The 19188-nt window shown below is 40.8% G+C and overlaps 1 long non-coding RNA gene across 3 annotated transcripts in view; it reads right to left on the bottom strand.

The window, feature by feature from the left end:
* The window catches only part of LOC149121828 (uncharacterized), a 44650-nt gene extending 30233 nt beyond the window's left edge, over window positions 1–14417 (bottom strand). The window contains exons 1-3 of one of the 3 annotated variants that reach the window (XR_016222746.1): window positions 14270–14417; window positions 13050–13323; window positions 1453–1563 (exon numbers count right to left, since the gene is read on the bottom strand). This is a non-coding gene — a long non-coding RNA (uncharacterized LOC149121828). The remainder of the gene's footprint in view (window positions 1–1452; window positions 1564–13049; window positions 13324–14269) is intronic. The other 2 variants (XR_016222747.1, XR_016222745.1) reach the window with 2 other exon arrangements.
* Between the last annotated feature and the right edge of the window lie 4771 nt (window positions 14418–19188).

Below are 19188 nucleotides of genomic sequence, written 5' to 3'. Positions count from 1 at the left end.
GAATATTGTCTTGTTTTCCAATTACAAAGCCAGAAGGTGTGAGTATTAATGTCTTTAAGCCATTTCCCACTTTCTGCTGCCTATGATGATGAGTGACCTCACTCATGTTTCATCCCAATCTGCCTGAACTCAACTCCGTTGCTTCTTCATGCTCCATCTGGTACCAAGACCTGCTCCTTCTACCTGCTTACCCGCTCTCAGTTTTGTCTCCAGCTAGCTAGCTCCAGTAGGTGGGCTTGCTTCAGGCTCTCTTGGTTTTCTATCTGGTTTACTATAGCAGTCTCCTCAGTTATCTATCCTACTTCCAGCTTTACTTCCCTCTAGTCCATTTGCCACAATTCTGATTTTTCTGCTTTTTCCAAATAAAATATCCCATTTTCACAGTTTTAATTTTTTATATTATACAAGGATGCTATACATTTTTTATCAACACATATTTATGTGGAACAATGTGGTATTTCAAGATATTAAGTGCATGTGTATGTAATATACACTTGTCAAATCATAGTAGCCAGCATTTCCATCTCCACGACACTATGTATTAGACCTCCTCTCCACTAATTCTTCACAATATATGTAATAGATTGTAAACTCACCCCACTGTGACGCTGACTCTAGAATGCATTCCTTCCTTCTGGGCTTTGGTATCCATTATCCAACTTCCTACTCCCTCCCCCTCACCCTCCCCAATCTCTAATAGTCACTATTCTACATTCAGGTCGATTTTTTTTTTTTTTGCTTTCATACAGGAGAGAAGGCATGCTTTATTTGTCTTTCTCTGTCTGGTATATTTCACACGACAATGTCCTGCAGTTCCATCCATTTTGAAAATGGCAGGATTCCATTCTTCTTTGTAGCTGAGTATTATTCCACTGTGTATAGATTCCATATTTTATTATCTACTCATTGGATAAAAATGACTCCCCATTGCTTTCAGAATAAAATCTAAGCTTAGCACACAGCGTTCCCCATGGTACCAGATTTTTTATTTAAATCTCACAAAATGAGAGATGTGGGCTGGATGAGAATGATGGAGATTGGGGTACATTGGATTGCACATGCCCTGTGGAAAGTGTGGGGCCATTTCCTGTTCTCATTACACTTCATCCTATCAATGCTATTATCTCTTCCATTATCCAGAATATACTGAATTGATGTGCTCTCAAAATTTTAATTAAACATGAAAACACTGTATTAATCAAGTTTGTGGACTGTACCTAGTCTAGGGGTGACTACTTTGCACTCTGTTTCAGACATAGCCCTGATCCCATCTGAGTAGGTCTGATGTTGAGGGATTTCACAGCTAGTTAAAACAGACAATGAATACACATCACTAGGACCTAAACCTAGAGAAATCAGAAAACTAACTTTTGCTTTCCTCCCATTATATTAATCAATTTTCCTCCTGTTGTATGTTAAATTAGTCTTTAAGTTTTATCACAAAATCCTTACCTTCAGTAGAGCTCTTGATGTCTTTCTCTATGTTCCATTTCTTATACACTACTGTTACAGTTGGGAGGCAATGTATGGTCTTCTCTTCCAAGAAGAATGCAGGTTGTCATCCTAATAAAAAGAGATGAGAAAGATGTCCACCAACACATCAAGGCAGCAGGATCTGGTGATCATTTGGGAAGAAAGCTGGAAGGAAGGTTCTTGAAGGTATAATTTTTATAGGTGAGGTTGAGTTCACTTACTCTATTCCCATTATCAAGTAGCCTATAGGTCAAGTTTATGAATCTACAGCTCTAATCCAAGTCTTCTTGTAGACTGAAACTTGGAAAAAATATGGATTCATTGATTTCTCCACCTCATCCAGAGTCACCTTCTGTCATCCATACCCATTTTATATAGTATTAGCCTAGGACATTTGCAATTTCTGTGTTCTTAACTTTTGTTTAAAAAATCATGGACTTCTTTGAAAATATGAGGAAATTTCTTGATATTTTCCCAGAAAATATGTATATGCATACAAAATTTTGGAGACTTTTCATGTCAGCATCAACTCCCTGAGCCACCCTAGTTAAGGACTCTGGTTTCCCTCAAAACAATGTGGAGAAAAATACAGTGAAAGCAAATGTAAATTTTAAACTCCCTTACTTAGTTGAATACCTTATTCGCCTACATTCATAGCAGGCATTTCCTCTTTATAGAAGTTCCCAGAAACAAAGAGCTGTTTTTGTGGATTCTTGTCCAAAGTTTCTGGTTTAGGAAAAGCTATACTAATATTTCATTTGGATGCTACCAGTGATGTCTCCTTGAAGTCAGGCAGGAACCATGGTGTCTTTTATCATATGACTCGTAGACTGAACTTAAGGCTTTCTTGTAGTGTAGAGATAAAACAGAGAAAGGCTGGTTGACATTTTCAAAGCAACTTTCAGCCTATTGGCACTTTGCTTTGGAACCCATGGCTCAGAGTTTGGTCTTCAGGGCAGAGTTTCAGAAAGACGCTTTTATCTGATTGTACAAGGATGTGAGACCCTGGGAGATTAATCATACATCTCAGAAAGGCAGACGACTCCATCACAGAATGCTGAAACGTATCTGTCAAGTGGATGAGAATGCCAGCTGTGTAATCTTCCAATGAGAGCCAACTTGAGGAACCAAGTGAACACCAGAAACCTGCATGGACCACACCTTGAAGATTAGAGTGTGCTGACAGGCAGACCAGCACACTCTGCCTGCCCATTCTCTCTCCCAACTCTGGGAATGTGGTACAAGGAAGAGCAAGCCAGAGAACTTTCTTTGTTAGGCATGCAGGCTTTGTATTTATGTTTTAATATTTCCTATAGAAGATATAACCATATGAAAGAATTCTATTGCTATATAACCTCTTCATTTGAACTCATTTCTGCTATAAAGTTCTGATAAATATTTCCAATCTCTTCTTATGTATCCCCATACTCCAGATATCAGCTTTTAAGTATTTCAATTTTCTTTTTTGACATCCCCTAAGTAAAGTGCCCACTTGATCACTAGATTAAAGAATAATGTGAATGTTACTGATGATTTTGTAAAGTGGATGCAATGAACTCTTAAAATCCTCTGTAGAGTCTCAGTTAAAAAACAAAACAAAACAAAATCAAACCTGATTTTGATCAAGCCTCAGGTTCTAATTCACAGTTTTCATAAAATACAGAGACAGAGAAACATTTCCAATACCAGGGAAGGAATCAGTCAATTCTAGCATGTAAAAAACTCTAACAGGCAGATGTTTCAGTTTCTTTGAAACAGAAAGTTTAAAAAGAAAAAAAAATGAGAAGACACGTAAGCAAAGAGAAATTTAAGAAATCTATGAAATTATTACAGTACATGGATCTTCTTTCAAATGTACTTTACCAATTTGTGTCTCACAACAAAATGTTCAGTGAAACAGTGTATATTACATGAGCCTACCTGTATAAAATTCAAGACCCATTTAATGGTTACCTTTGAGTGGGATACTCACTGGAGCAGGTAGCTTCCAAGGTGCTAGTGATAATCTACCTCTTTATAAGGGTCCTGGCTACACTGACACATTTGTTTGTGAATATTTTTCAAACTATCAACTTACGATTTATGCAGATGTCTCTATTATAAAATAAAATGTTTTCTAACATTCATAAGACAATTTGAATGCTGGCATTTGATAAGGAATTTCTCAGGTTTCTTTTGTTTAGATGATGTTGAGATTTTGTGGAAAAAAAAGTCTCAGTTTAGAAATACATACTGAAATATATATGGGTGAAATGTGATGCTTGAGATTTGCTTTAAAAATATGTTTCTATCTGGGATGGTGAGTATAGCTGGGAGTTTATATTGACTATGTGCTATTAATGGCTGAAGCCAGGTGATGGCTTCCAATGGGGTACATTAAGCTATTCTTCACATGTAGTTGATATTTTCCTTATAAAACGTATTTGTAGAATTGTCCTTAGAGACTTCTCTTGGCCCAGGCTCCTCCCTCTTCACTTCTCATGGATTTTCACCTCTCCCCTTCTCCCACCATTGCCCTCCACTTATAGGATCTACTCCTCTCATTAGATTTTTAAATCTATTTCTCTTCTCTTGCTGTGCAACTCAACTAGGGTCTCTTATCTGAGTAACATTTCATATTACAGACCTTGAGGCACAGCCTTTGACCTAAGTAGCCTTATAAGACTAATCAACAAAGATGGCTTTCTCAGAAGTGAGCTTGGGAACCCCATTCTAACTGCCCCAAACCCCACAATTTCCCAAATATGTATTCTCATTCTCTTTCTCCCTTTCTTTCGCCTTCTCTCTCTGACTCTCCCTTCTCCCTCCCAATACACATACATATGCAGGACTGCTCTCATGATAAATCTGAGAACACTAAGAGCATAAGCAACATAGTTATTTCCCCAGGGTGGGCTATGCCAGCTGACCACTAAATAGACCATTTCCTTAAGATTCTCAGCAGCTTTGACATGAGAAGGTGATCTCTGAAGCTGTTTCCTGTCTGACAGTTCATCATTTGGAGACTTCAATCCCCTCCACACTGGAAATCATCATTAAAGTTTCTTTCAATTGAGAAATTTGGGGTTTGTGGGAGGTGGAAGAAAGGGAAAACACTTAGGATGAGCACAGCCCAGTGGGGATTTCTGCAAGCAACTGGCCTGGCAAAAACACTAACAAGCAGATTTATAAACAAATGGAATGGAAGCAAAACATGCATCCAAATAAGATTATATTTGTTTCCCAGGAAGGATGGTAGTGCAGGATATTTACTTGAATGGGTCTTGAAACATACATATTCAGACGATAAACAGAACACACAAATCCAGCTTGATTTAGGAATTAATAAACAGAAGTAATTCAGTGAAAATTAAAACAGTTTATCAACCTCTGTGAAATGCCCAGCTCTCACAGTATGAGCCTAGCTGCCAGGCACACCACCACATCCTCCTTGCTTAGGGGGTTCTGCCCCAGGGTTATGCTGACAACCACTCACTACAGGTGGGGGCCTTGGGTTCTATCACAACCACTGGAAAGTGTGTAACCTGCTTCTGCCATTTACACTCCTGCTGTCTCTCCCAGCCTACACATCATTTCACTTACAGACTCCCACACAGCATCTGTCTCCATGGTCAGACACCTTGCCCTAGCTAGAACTATACCACCAGGTTAAAAAAAAAACTACCAAAAATCACCTTTCTGGTGTCCAAGCAACTTACTGGTTTAGGTCATGGCAATATTATTCAGAGACATCTAATGTATCCTAAATGCCCAGATCATTCATTTGACCCTAGTCAGTTCAGACAGAGATAACTGTGAAGCAGGTAAACTCTCTGAGAGTTCTGATTGACAGACTGCAAAGACATACTCCAGATTCTTGAATCTTCTTGTACTAGTAGCTTCACATTGCTTTTAAGCTTTCATACATTGGTCACTGGGATCTGATAGAGAAAAATCTGTAGCCAAGTAGTGTGTGAGATTAGCCCACACAATTCTATATGGATCCTGATGAAATAAGTGCACCTGCTATTGCTTCAGGGGCAAGAGAGTGTGGGTCCAGTGTTCAGAGCAGTGACTCATAGTCAGACTGACAGAGTCTGACACATCTTCTTCCATTATAAGACAGAAATAATAACAATGGCTATGGCATTGGCTTTTGTGAGGATTAAATGACTTAGTATGCATAAGACCTCAGAACAGGGTTTCCTGTCCCATAGTCAGCACTCTGTAAATGTCAGCTATTTTGGATTGAGGGTATTGAGTAAATATCCAAGAGTGATGATGATTTCAGTATGTTTAATAGATATTTAAAGGAAGATTCTGTGGAAGCATGGTAGAGTCATGACTTCAATTTGTGGGTTGGAATTCATTTGAATGGGACACTAAGTCTCAAATGATAGGAGAATGAAGAATTACGCAGCACAATAGGGAGAGCACTGGACTTGGAGGAAAGATATCAAAGGTTTAAGTCCTGTGTTGTTACCAGCTCTGTGACCCGGGATCAAGTGAACTATGGTTTAAAAGGGAGAGTTCATTAATGGGTTGCTTCTGGTTTGACACTAGGACCTGATGTCCATGTAGTACTTATAACACTGTTTATTGACTAGATGCCTATTAAGGTTGAAAAAATGTTCACTCTGAGCCCTGGTGCTTCTACCTTTCTCTTGGTTAAATGATCTAGACTGATTTAACCATACTTATATGATCTGACAGCATATTGTAAACCAGGAAAACAAAGAATCCAGGAGAAAAGGACCAACTGACACACACACAGATAGGATTTGACACATATTTCTCTTAAGATACCATATCTTTGTCTTCTATCTTCTTTAATGTAGGCAATGATAAATACACCTATGCATTTTTCCCCAAAAACATAGTTTATAAAGACCCAGCCACACTACTGAGCAGTTTTCCTTGTTGCGCACTGCCCCTGTTTCCAGACAGCTGGTTGGGGAGATGGCTGCGGGCTGTAGCCATGAAACAGGAGTGTGCTGGCCTGTTTGACTGGAGACTTTGCCTCTGAGCACCATATCTCTACCTCCTAGGCTAAAGCTGACCCATTAAGAGGAATTAAATTACTTAACAACCCAATGGCAAAAAGCTAGATTTCAGAAAAGACTTAAGCTGATGAGCTACATTTCATACAAATATGATTTCAGGAATAATTTCTACAGGGCATTTATAACCATCTCTCTGAAATCATAGAAAGAAATCTTGAAATGCATTTGTATTTTCTCCAACTAATTCCCTTGAAAAGGCAGTGCTCATTATCAATTCAAAATTTAAATGGATGCACTCACCAGGAAGGATAAATGAAATTCCATAGACATTGTCATGCAAATTTTGTCTTAAAGCGCCTCAGTTGTAAAAATGTTCAGTTGTATGTTACCACCTTGGCATTTCCATGGAAAACACAGATTTATGAAATAACAGGACCGACTTATGAAAAAGCAAGAAAGGCTAATGTGTATTTTTTAAATGCCATAAATGGGGAATGAAATTTTAAAAAGCTGACCTGATATCCAACAGACAAAACCTAAGGCATACACTCCTCAGCTTCTCATACATATTATGTCAGGGAAAATGGCTTAGGAAACTCCCAAACCCTTTATCTATAAGGACTTCACATTCCTGATAGAGGACATTCAAATCAATTCAATGGAATTTAGTGTCTCAGTCCATTGTGTGCTGCTATAATAAAATACCTGATGCTGGGTAATGTCTAAAGAAAAGAGGTTTATTTAGCCCACAGTCTCAGAGGCTGAAAGTCTAAGATTAGGCAACTCTCCCTGTTCGACCTCTGCTAAGGGCCTTGTGGCTATGTCACAACATGGTGAACTGCATAACACCACAGGACCTCATGCAAAAGGGAGATGTCATTTAGTGAGATTGGAAGCCAGAGACCAGAGAGGGGCCAGCTTGCTCTTTTACAATAACCCAGACTTGGTCTTATGGGAAGACATTCAACCCCATGAGACCTGGCTTAGTCCCAAGAACAGAACTGCTCTATTCATGAAGGGTGGGTCCCCATAACTCTTTCGTTTCCCAGAGTCCCATCTTTCAAAGGTTCCACCATCCTAACACTGCTGGAGACTGAGCTTCTAGCATAGGAGCCCTTAGGGAGACAAACCACATCTAAATCTTTGAATAGGCGCTGAATAACTTCCGGGGCTATAAAGACATCAAAGGTAGACAGGGCCAAGATTCTGCCATTGGTACAGTGAGGTCAGGGAAGAGGGAACAGACACTGAAATATAAAGTAGATGGTGATAAATATCATTTAAGAGGTATCAACAAAATAGTTGGAGGTAGCTGCGTTTGGAAGGAGAGAGAGATTAGATCTGGGGAAATAAAATATTTTGAGTAGAAAAAGGTGTTATTTCAGCTCAGTTTTGAAAGACAGGGTTATGGCAGCCACTGGGTAGGTGGGAAGAGTCCCTTCCTGGTGACTGGCATGAGAACGCATGGTGGGGTTGGAAAACTGTCCAGCTGGGCTTGAGGGAGGGGACAGCTGAACATGTGGATAGGAGGAGAGGCCCTTAGGGACACCCTGCTGTGATTCTTTACTCTGCAAGCCCTGTTTCACTGGGAATTTTTATGTTCCCAATGATGAATTGAATCATTTTTAATAGAATCAAATAGATTGAACACTGGAAGATGATTGACTGGAGAAGAAGAACATGAATAGAAGAGCAGGGATTGACGGAAACAGTAACAGAGCAGTCAGGGGAGCTGGACTGGGAGTGCTACCTCATGAGAGCAGGGCTTGGCACAGTGATTCTGACAGGGGCCAGATGGTAAATATTTTAAGCTTTGCCAACCACATGCTCTCTGTTCCAACTAGTCATCTCTACTACTGTGTTGTGAAAACAAGACACAGGCAACGTTGGAATGAATAAGTAGGAAGGAGTGTCAGGCCAGATTTGGTCCATGGGCTATCATTTATTTATTCTTACTATTTTAGAGAAGCAACAGGAAGAAGAAATACAGTAAGATACATGATTGAAATAAAAGAAATTAAGGTAAAGTAACAAAGTAATTTGTCTGTCAAGAAACGCAGTGGACAGGTGGGCATCAGGTGTACTGATTAGGATGTCACGCAGAACTCTGGAAGCCCAGATCAGAGTGTCTGGGTTTGAGTACCAGCCCCACCCTCAATTCCAGCTTCCTTAATGAGCACCGTGGGAGGCAGCAGCAATGACTCAAGTACATGGGTCCCTGCCAACCATGTGGGAAACCTGGATGGAGATCCCAACTTCTGGCTTCAGCCTGGCCCAGCCTGGCCATTGTGGGCATTTGGGGAGTGAACTAGCAGGTAAAAAATATATGTAAGTCTGTCTCTTGCCTTTCAAATAAAATAAATATAAATTTTTAAAAAAGAATGTAATTCAAGTGGAAGATAGAAAGAAATGGAGACATCTTAAAGAACATGGGATCACCTGGGGATGCAAATACCCAGAGAGGCTGTCTGGATTTTTAGCAGGGCCAATCAACCATGTTTGGACCAAAGAGAGCTCTACAAAAGTACTAATTTGAGATTTAACTAGTTCTTCTTTCTTTTTTTTTATTTTTAGCCTGTGTTGTACAACCTAAGTGCAAGGAAGGTCAAGCCATTATGTTGACTAGTATACTGGCAAGAATTTAACACCCAAAAAAGGAGGTTTTCTTCTTCTTTCAACTCACAAGTCTCATTGCCCAGCTCACTTTATTCTTGTCAGCATAGAAATCCAAGCCCTGTATTCCTGAGACAAGCAATCATAAATTGGCTGATATCCAAAGAAGAAATAATGAGATAATGGATAAACCCAAGCGTATGTCTCAGTCATCCAGTTACCAGCAGTAAGAGCCAAGGTTTCCAGAAAGGAACTCAATTCTGCACGTTTTCTTTCTGTAACCTCAGCCGAGGAGGGACCCAAGGCAGAGGCATCATAGGATACCTACATCATCAGCAAGTCTGAAGTGTCAGAAGGTATGTGACACTGAGTGTTCCAGAAACACAAGAAACTGAGAAGACAGAATCATCAGCAGGCTTTCTCATTTAGAAAAATTGCTTCTTTTTAAAAAGACTTGGTCTCTTCACATTTCCTACAAGGACCAAAGGCTAGTTCTTGACTTCCTACTCATTGTGAAGGAGAATGTCACCTGTCAGTCAAGCATGGCGTTTGATGGGTAAGATTGGCAGGCACCAGAGGATATACTTCCATTTCCTTTCAATGGGACCTGGAGGCATGGACATGACTCTCAGGCATTTTGATCAGGCAAGCAGTTAAAGGTATCACACTGAGCCCGAGAGGCTCCATGGTTGGAAAGACAGGCACCCTTGCCATCTGTTTGAACTTGCTAATTTGTCTAAAACTGACAGAGCAAGACTCAAAGAGGATTATCTGGCACTATCAGTCTCCCCCTAAGACGATTTCCGTCATTTGGCCTTCAGTCCCTGTCGATTCAGAACACAGCAGAGCTCAGCGCCTCTGCAATTGTCACCTCAACCCTTTCTTTGTTTCACGGAGTGAGAATTCACAGCTCCACTCTGCTATGACAAAGCAGGCTTAGAGCTTTCTATGCTGACGGCAATCGTCGGCATTAGCGGAGCTTACACAGTCCCCTCTGCAGAGAGACAATGAACCATCTCCACACCCCAGGACTGTTTGATGCCATGAGATGCGTCTTTCCTGCCATCTTCAAGCAGGTACCATAAGCTGGAGGCTCAGCAGCGTCCATCTTTGGGCAGGGGGCCAGATAGTTAGCCCAAGACAGTGAGGGCTCTGAAGCTGTAACACCTTCTCTGATCAATGGAACAAGATCTATAGCAAGCAGCTCTCTGCCTGCCTGCCCATCTTATCCCCTGCCAATGTTGTCAGTGTTATTTGCCTTCTTGTTGCTATGTATTTAATGCATCAACATTGTTATTGTTTGTTCACTGTTAGGACTATGGGACAATTATGAGGACTTGGCCACAAGAACCCTAATGGAATAATTGCCCCAGTTTTGCAGATGAGAGAGGGCCAGTGTTGAGAAGTTGGGAAACTTGCCCAAGAACACACAGCTAGAGTGAGTTGGGCTTCAAGCCCAGGTGTGTCTGGGCCCAAAGCCTGTGCCCGTATGGAGACATGAAGAGAGTTCTGAGGAGTCTGCTCACTGCTGTGGAATCTCCCCCAGGAGAGGGAGACCCCAGTGTGTGTGCACGCTCAGAGACACAGCTGGATATCCTGGTATCACAGCAGTGGAGAAAGCAGGTGCCATGAAAAATGCCAGGACACCAGACCCTGTTCAAAGGTGTGCTAGCTAGCTCTCCATGAATGAGGAATCAGGTTTCCACCTGTAGCTTGCACTGATGGAAGCACTAGCCATTTACAAGTTGTTTCACCATGCACTGTCTCTTTGGGTCTCCGGACAAGAACAGAGGAATCTCAGGACAAGAACAGGACTGGTACCATTTCCATTGTTCAGAGGAAAAACCATCAAATTTCAAAAAGGGTAGGACAAGCTAGTTAATGAAAAAGTGGGATGAAGAATCTTTTTGCTTGTTTTTGATTCCAAGTGCAAACATTTACTCTATCAGAACAATTTATCGTGTGTTGGTCATTTAACAGATCTGCAAAGAATTCCCTTTGAGCTTTCATGTTGTCACCTCGGTTTCCTGAGAGGTAGCATTTATCATTGTCATATTCCTACTTCATAGCAATCAACACACCCTAAAAAATGAATGTAAAGCGAACCAAGTGGGAAATGTGACTACACGATACCAGGTAAAGACAACAGCTCTATGCTGTAATGAAAAGTAGACAGCGTAGGAAGAGAATTAGAAAGGAAGCAAAGTGGGGGTGAGTGGGAGTGGGGCGGAGGGGTGCACCAGGGTCCCCAGGCAACAGTTAAATGCTACATCTGCATTGATCAGTGTCATGAGGGGGAGCACAAAGGGGTAGACAAGCAAAAGTGCACATCATATAAAAAAAAAAGACAACTCACAAGGAACCGAAGAAAGTTACAAAGCAAAAATGCATCGGAATCATTCATCCCAGGCAGAAATGAGCACGTGAGGGAAAGAAGTCACTAACCAGATGCACTGTATTATGCTGTCACTCTCTTAGCCTGGGACTGTGTCACCCGATGTGAAAAGAAGGAACAGGAGCAGAGAACACCGGGAGAGGGAAAAGAGGGAGAGTTGAATCCCGAGCGCTCACCAAGACAGGAAGAATTCCGGGTGAAGGAGAAGCTGCTGAACGATGGGTGTATTTCTCCACTGCCTTCCGTGTTATCATTAAATAAACCTGAGTCTGAAGGGCTGGGGGAGGATTCTTGACAATCCTCGCTGTCAGTCCCTCTGTCAGTTGCTATTTTTTCCCCTATTGCCGCTTCATTTCTTCCCCGTGTCTCCCTTCATCTCAGGGGTGAATGAGCTGAGCAAGTCCACCCCCACAGTGCAGGCTGCTCCCGTCTCACCCCTGCACTGCAGTTCTTGGGAGGAAACCACACATCCTACAGAGGTAGCTGGGGTCATTTGGGAGGAAAACACACATCCTACAGAGGTAGCTGGGGTCATCTGAACCTTCCTGTGGCATGAGCAGCCCTGGCAGGCTGGAGTGCAAAGGATCAGTTCAATAATTATCACAGAAATTGGCAACAACCCCCTAGGTGCAAACAAATGGAGTGGTAGCCATCTATTGCCTCGGTTTGGGGAGTAAGGGCTAGCACCTGCACTGTGGGCTTCAAACAGCTTAGATGGTTTTGCAGGTGCTGTGGATTAACCCAATAACAAGTGGGTCCTGGGCTCTGCCTTCTAATGACTAAAGTCACTAAGCTTCACTGAATTTCAAAAACCTTTTAGTAAAGACTTAAAATGAAATGAAGTTGAACACAGTTGCTGACCCATCAAAGGTTTTCAATGACCTACCTTTTCCAGATTGATTTAATTTTCCATGTGAATAACCCAGATTTTCAAATTTAATACAATACATTCCCCTTTGAAACTATCTCCCCTCCCCAGCTCTATAATCCATTTTTAAAAATTATATGGAAGATACAATTCCCCTCTAAGTCTTTAGATAGCTCTGGAAGACGCTTCAAATGAGGATAGCTCCGGCTTCATGCTAGCTTTGTCCCACAGTATGCACCTTGGCTCCAACACAAGCCCAATCACTAATGAGGCAAATTCTGCTCTTAGCTGTGAACTTTCCATGTCTGTCAAACTGATAAGCCATCCCACCCACCTCTTTCTGAATTCCTCTCAAGAAACAAAAACTGCAGGCAAAAACATCCAAACATGGACTTCCTTTATTTCTACTTTAAGGGCATGCATTCTTCAGAAGAGAAACCCCATGGCAAATTCCAAATTTCCTCTATGATTTTGATTGAATTCTTGTTGATTTGCAGGTGGAGCTACATTTCATTTGATGGTTCCCACATACCTGTCATAAATAACCTTTCTGGAAACCAAACCAGATATTAACAGCAGCATTTACTGTCTGCTAAAAATGTGCAGAGGGTAATAAAAAATCAACTGTAATTATGATAAAATTCTTATATACTAGTTATTACAGCATCAGTTCTTTGGTTACCATAGGAGGAAACACATTAAAATAAAGCCCGATTACCTTATTCATTGATGAAGATGGAGGAATGAAGCTTTGCTTTTGAAATCCAAGGCTTGTTTTTGAAGCCCAAGGCTTACTGTGTGTGCTGTTGTGGCTGTGGGTTTGGTTTGTGGGCCAGCAGAACTTGTTAGAGATGCAGATCCTTAGGCCTCACCCCAGGCCCGTTAAATCAGGACCTCTGGGAGTGGGTGGGGACCCAGCAATCTGGTTAACAAACACTGCTGGTGATTGTAATAAACTTCATATTTGAGAATGGTCGCGTAATAGTACTGGCCTGAAATTAAATGGAAACATTTACCCTTAAAAATGGTAGCATTACATGACTTTCAAAACTGCATCAAAGCTTTTAAATGAAATTTGTATCTTAAAATAGCTTTCGGTTTGCAGATGTGCTGCAAAGATTGTACAGAAAATTGCCATATATACCTATACTTAATTTCCTATATTAATATCTTCCATTTGTCACAATGAATGATCCAATATAGAGACAATATTATTAACTAAAGCCTGTATTCAACTCAGACTTCCTTAGTTTTTGTCTAATACCCTTTTTCTGTTTAAGATCTCGTCCTGGATATCATACTGTATTTAACCATTAATGTCTCCTGGGGTATTTCTTGGCTGTCATCTTTCTGGTTTTACTTGGTTTTGATGCCCTTTGAAGGGATGAAAAGTACTAGTTGTATATTTAACAAAGTGTCACCCAATTGGTATATCTTTTTTCCCCATGATTAGACTGGGTTTTTATGGAATTTGCAGAGGAAAATCAGGGAGGTAGTGTGGCATTCTTGTCATGTCATGTCATGTCATATCATATCAGGGTAGGTATTTATTATGAGTAAGTTAACCTTGATCACCTGGCTGAGGCAGAGTTGGTTAGATTTTTCCACCACAGTTACTTATTTCGATTCTTTCCTTACTATGTCCTTTGGAACTACGTTATCACAGGCAGTCCCCATTTAATGAGGGTAGAACGTTGCATGAAGCAACAGCAGAATCCTGCATCTGAAAAATAAGTGGGGTCAATTTTGATACTGGAGACATTTCTGAAAGAATGAGAAGTACAAACTGGGTGGGAAATGAACCTAAAAAAGAAGTCAAATCATAAATACACAGGACATGGATGTCTGCACAATGGCAGACTCACAGACAAGCCACAGCCTGGCTCTAGGACTGCGGACTGCAGACGGTCACCACGGCGACATCCAGGTCTTACTGACCTACACTAGGTTCTCTTTGAGTCTGAGATATCCTTCCCTCTTCCTCCAGTTCGCAGCCTTGTCTGCACGGGGCATCAGCCTCAGAGCTTTCAGAGTCAGACGTGGGCAACCGGCATTTAAAAAGCTCCCCAGGTGATCTGGATGTTTGAAACCCCGCTGCTCTCAGCACCATCATCATCTCCCAGTGATAGCTTTTAACTAATGACAGCACGTGGGTGGAGAATGGGGGCGGAGGTGTGGAGGCTGGGCAGAGTTGAAGTTTTCATGGCATTTTAATGTGCTTCTGAGATTGCACCACGGTGGTCATTAACTCCACCAGCTGAGGATGTTCTCAGGGAAGGCACAACAGGAGGAGGGGAAAAAGGAAGAATCGATTGATGCTTAAAGATACATAAGACATGGACCTATATCTTAGCTATGTTTATCTTTTTATTACTTGTGATTATAGTGTTTAAAAAAGAAAAAAAATAAAAATAGGCAAGCACTTAGGGTGCAGCAGAGCAAGGGATGAACAAGGAATGATACAGTTCTTCAGCAGCCGGCGCCGTGGGTGGAGTGGTGGGAAAATGTTTCTCGTGCGAAGTGGAATTGGAGTTGAGTTTACAGACAGGAGGTCTGGCAGCATTCTTTATAGTTCCTGCTTAACCTTGGATGCTTGGAATAACCGTTCTTGGGAAGCTTCATCTGCGTTTTCTGGTCTCGTTCTTTTCCACTTTCTTGTCTCAGTAGAAGTTGGGACCTGCAAAGGCGTGGCAAGTGCAGCTCAGGGGCCAGCAACCCATCACCTGGGCACCGCTAGAGCTGCAAATCCTCAAGCCACACCCACACCCATCGTATCAGGGGCAGGGGCAGAGGGTGGGGGCTGGAGGGGAAGGCAGCGATCTGGTTAAGGAGCCCTGCTGGTGATTGCAATAGATGCTCAAGTTTGAGAACAAAGGCGAGGGGTTGGGCATTTGTGATCGGAGTATTTAATCTGCTGGAATCTTAGACCAAGAAAGAATTTATAATGAATATAAAAACTCTACCTGCTCCATATTTATGTACAAGAAGTCCTGATAATTTAGTTTGGACCTCTTGTCCAAACACAGTGGTTTTCCCCTTGCAACACAGGAAGTCCTACCAATATCTTCTAAGTTTGCCAATGTCCTATCAGCAACTCATTTACCTTTTTAATCTCCTGACATGCAGAGAGAAGGAAGCTGTCCCAACAAAAACAATTGGCCCATACTGCCCACTGCAAGCAAATGAATTTAGATAAAGGCCTCTTTGGCAACAGATAATACTTTATATTAAACAAGCTTGTGGGGAGGAAAATGAGACATCTCAGTAATTGCCCTGTAGGTACCATAAAACGCCTGGCAGAGTTTAACATTTCCTAGTCTATTATACCTGATGCTCATTAGAAGTTTTCATTTCAGAGTGTTAATTAGATGGTGCCACACATTACTACTTAATGGATCTGAAATCTTGGGCAAAGGTCACTTGACTAATCATTATTTTGCTTTGTTGTCTAAAGCCGGTGAATTCTTCCAGCAATGGCAAATTCACTTTGCAATTAAATAATTTAGAGCAGAACTATCAGTAAAATCCTGTGGATATCCATGTAAAACATGCACAGAGTGTGTTGTGTTACATAAACTGATATATTCTAAAACCCTGCTTCCTTAGTTTTCTTTGTTCAATATAGTGTTCTTGGCAAGCTAATGAAATTTTAAATGCAATTGTGTGATTCCAGGATTTAAATTTCTGTCTTTTCTCCATATAGGAACTATGAGAATAGGGCTCCTTCCAGTTTGCCTGCTATGATATTCCCAAAGCTTAGCACAGTACTTGACATAAAGTGGGTATTCAACACCTATTTATCGCATTGAGAATGAGAACCTGGAGATGAGAAGAAAGAAATATTGAAGATGCTAACTAGTAACACAGACTGATAATTTATAATGAAACGCTGCTCTAACTGTGCGGGGATGTTTGAGCAGCAATCCAGCCACCTGCTCCTACTTTCCCCTCCCCCTTTCCTTTCCTCCAACAAGAGACCTCATGTTGGATCTTGCCAGACAGAGAACTGTCACAATTTGGCTGCTTAATTTCTAATGTCAACATAGTGTCTTTTCTTAGAAAGAGGTTCATAGCCCACAGTTGCCAAAAGGCAGTGACAATGAGAATTAACGGTAAAACTATTCTTCAAACAGTACTTTATACTTTGTGTGTCTGTGTGGGTGCAAACTGTTGAAATCTTTACTTAGTATAGAGTTGATCTTCTGTATATGAAGGTAATTAAAAATGAATCTTAATGAAGAATAGGATGGAGAGGGAGTAGGAGGTGGGACAGGAATGGGGGTGTGAGGGCAGGTATGGGGGGAAGAACCGCTATAATCCAAAGGCTGTATTTTCAAAATTTATATTTATTAAATAAAAGCTTTCTATAAAAAAGAAGGCAATAACATGAGTGGTAAAGAAGACGCAGTACAACATTAACATATTCATGCCAGTGAGTGCTTAGGGCAGCTGGTTAAATTTGTCATCAGGGCTCAGCATTGTTGTGCAGGACGTTAAGCTGCGACTAGCAATTCTGGCATCCCATACTGGAGTGTGGTTGGAGTCCCCAGTACTCCATTTCCAATCCTGCTCCCTGCTAATGCTCCTTGGAAAGCAATGGAAGATGGCCCAAGTACCTGAGTGCCTGCTACCCACAGAGGATACCGCTAGAGGGGGTTCTGGGTTTCTGGCTTTGGCCTGGACCAGACCCTGCCATTGTGGCCATTTTGAGGGAGTGAACCAGTGGATGGAAGATTTCTCTTTCTTGCCCTGTTTCTCTGCTTTCAAATAAATTAATACGCAAATAAGCCAATCCCAAAGAGACAAATACCACTTGTTCTCCCAGATAGGTGACAACTAACTGAGCACCAAAAAGTAAACCTGTTAAAGTGAAATGAACACTATGAGAAACGGTGACTTGATCAGCCCTCACCCTGACTGTTGATGAGCAGCTTAATATGTTATCCCTCTTAGTATTTTTTTTTGTTTGTTCTACTTAATACTTTTGGTTGAATACTGTAATCAATACACAATTATTCTTAAGTGCTGAAACTTAACTGAAAAGTGATCGCTGTTAAATATAAGAGTGGGAATAAGAGAGGGAAGAGATGTGCAATTCGAGACATGCTCAAGCTGACTTACATCAAAAGGTAGAGTTAGAAACATACCAGGGGAATCCAATTCAATCCCATCAAGGTGGCATGTACCAATGCCATCTCACTAGTCCCAGTGATCAATTTCTGTTCACAATTGATCATAATGAAAGGACTAAGAGTCAAAGGGATCACATAAACAAGAATAGTGTCTGCAAATACTAGCTGATAGAATCAAAAAGGGAGAGAATGATCCAACATGGGAAGTGAGATACACAGCAGACTCATAGAATGACAGATGTCCTAAACAGCACTCTGGCCTCAGAATCAGCCCTAAAGGCATGCGGATCCGGCTGAAAAGCCCATGAGAGTATTTCAGGCATGGAAAGCCAAGACACTCTGGCAAAAAAAAAAAAGCCTAAATGAAAGATGTCCGCGAGTGAGATCCCAGTGGAAAGAACTGGTCATCAAAGAAGGAGGTACCTTTCTCTGAAGGGAGGACAGAACTTCCACTTTGACCATGGCCCTGTCTAAATATGATCAGAGTTGGTGAACTCAGGGGGCTTTCATAGCCTTGGCAGCTCATGACAAGAGCCTAGGGTGATTACTGATGCCATAAACAAGAGTGTCAATTGGTTAAGTCAACAACAGGAGTCACTGTGCACTTACTCCTCATGTAGGATCTTTGTCCTTAGTGTGCTGTACATTGAGATTTAATGCTACAACTAGTACTCAAACAGTATTTTTCACTTTATGTTTCTGTGTGGGAGCAAACTGTTGAAATCTTTACTTAATGTATGCTAAACTGATCTTCTGTAGATAAAGAGAATCGAAAATGAATCTTGATGTGAATGGAAGGGGAGAGGGAGTGGGAAAGGGGAGGGTTGCGGGTGGGAGGGATGTTATGGGGGGGAAGCCATTGTAATCTATAAGCGGTACTTTGGAAATTTATATTCATTAAATAAAAGTTAAAAAAATACGCAAATAAATCTTTAAAAAAATCATCAACACATTTCCTTGTAACAATTACTTTTTATTCAAAATTTTTAACATATTTAAGAATTCTATGTATTTGTGGGTTACCTTGTAGTATTTCAATACTTGCATACATTGTGTAATGACCAGTCATGGTATGTATATCTACATATCTCCTCAAACATTTAAAATTTCTTTCTTCCTTATGATGAAAACATCCAAAGCGCTATCTTCTAGTTTTTTTAAAAAAGAAAAATATGCACTATAGATTGTATGTAATATTATCAGGGCATGTGAGACATATCTCAAATATAGTTATGCTGAAAATAGTGCACAATAAAATAAAAACAATTAATTTAGTGGACATTATACATTCTCCTTGCTGGTTTTAGACTAACAGTATAGAGATTTCAAACAGCAAGTGTCTTATAATGGAATTTTTCCCCACTTGGATTCCTTGGCCAACTAAAAAAAAAAAAACCCTACATTTTAAAAACTTACTCCCTTCAGTACTTCACTTAAAATGATTTCCATGAAGTGTATAATACTGAACATTGACTTTGAACTCATTATTTCCAATGATATATGATAGTATGGAAAACTGGGACAGAATAAAACATCTTGGATGATAATTCATATCCTTAGGATTTATGCAAATATGGTGTCTCTTATTCTCCACTGCAAGTGATAGGTGTAACCTCGTTAGCTGTGGAGAAAAGGCTCTGAGAGCGTTACTTACTAGTCCAGTTATAAAGACTGTACAAGTTATTTATGAGAGCAGAAGATTACAATTGAATTATCCATTGTTTT

Source organism: Oryctolagus cuniculus, chromosome 16 (assembly GCF_051225735.1).
Source record: "Oryctolagus cuniculus isolate XC-2025 breed Fujian yellow rabbit chromosome 16, ASM5122573v1, whole genome shotgun sequence".
Lineage (NCBI taxonomy): Eukaryota > Metazoa > Chordata > Mammalia > Lagomorpha > Leporidae > Oryctolagus > Oryctolagus cuniculus.
This window is presented reverse-complemented; position numbering and strand designations above follow the sequence as displayed.